The sequence below is a fragment of the Brachypodium distachyon genome, chromosome 4 (assembly GCF_000005505.3).
Source record: "Brachypodium distachyon strain Bd21 chromosome 4, Brachypodium_distachyon_v3.0, whole genome shotgun sequence".
Taxonomy (NCBI): domain Eukaryota; kingdom Viridiplantae; phylum Streptophyta; class Magnoliopsida; order Poales; family Poaceae; genus Brachypodium; species Brachypodium distachyon.
Window position 1 is genome coordinate 29,941,024 of NC_016134.3, and position 1,073 is coordinate 29,942,096.

Here is a 1,073-nt window from a genome sequence, read left to right on the forward strand (position 1 = left end):
GGGAGTAATATACAGTTACAAACTCTGAATCGACATTTCAACACAATCAAGTTCCACCAGCAATAAACCAATCATTCACTCAAAAAAAAAACCCAATCATTCATCTTCTCATCGGCAGAAAACACAAATAAGTTAGCACATCTCCAGCTTCGACGCCTGAAAATATATATGCTCGATCCTAAACAGGTCACAGGTAACAACACCTTCAGTTGAAGTTTAAACTGAAAAAAAATTCAAGGAGGAAAAATGTTCAGTTTCTTGTAGCCTTGTAGGTGCTTTTACTTCGAGTCTCACAGGTTACAAGGCTGGTCCTTGCAAGCACAGGTGTTACCAATCATGTAGTGAGGAGGTGCGGAGCTGCTACTGCTAGCTACGGCGCCGCCGCTGCTCGGGTGGAGGTGCGCCTCCGAAGCTTCGTCCTTGTGGTTGCGAGCGGCCTGCAGTGAGCGGGGCGGTTGGAGGAGGGCAGGAGCCTGCCGGCGCTGCACCCAGTGACCTTGAACAGCAGATCGGGACCAAGTGGTCTGCTTGTTGACGAGCTTCACCTGAATAGCCGCGGGCGCGTCTCCGGCAGCAGGCGACTGCACTAGAGAGCAGAAACGAGACAGGTGAGAGGGGAGGAGGCTACCTGCGCAGCCGGACTAGGGGAGGAGGCTACCAGCAGCAAGAGGACGAAGAGGAGGCTACCTGGGAGGAGCGGTGCGCCGCCGGTCGCGTCCGCCCGTCACCGGGTCTCTTCCACTGCTGACGTGCAGTACACGCGCGCAAAGGAAGAGCGGTGAGAGGGGAGGGAGGCGGGGCGGGAAAGTACCGCCGGGAGCAGGCAGGTCGGCGGCCGGGAGATGGCCACCGCCGCCGGAGAAGGAGGAGGCGGGCGGGAGAAGGCTTACCTCCGCCGCCGCCGGGGGCTCGGTGGGTTGGATTTGGGGCTCGCTCGGGAAGGACGAGTGCTGTGTCGTTTATTTTAGAAGGGGAACGGAAAAGAATTGCGTCGGCGAGGAGTCGAGCCCGGTGTGGATCGATTGGAACGAGGATTCCCGAATATCGCACAATGTCGAGCCTTTACCCTCGAC

General features: G+C 57.0%; 1 long non-coding RNA gene across 1 annotated transcript; it reads right to left on the reverse strand.

Annotated features, from left to right (window-relative positions):
- On the reverse strand, positions 1 to 1,073 carry LOC104584636. Its single transcript, XR_732470.3, has 2 exons — positions 688 to 1,073; positions 1 to 586 (listed from the first exon to the last, which is right to left on the reverse strand). It is a non-coding gene; the product is annotated as an uncharacterized LOC104584636 (long non-coding RNA).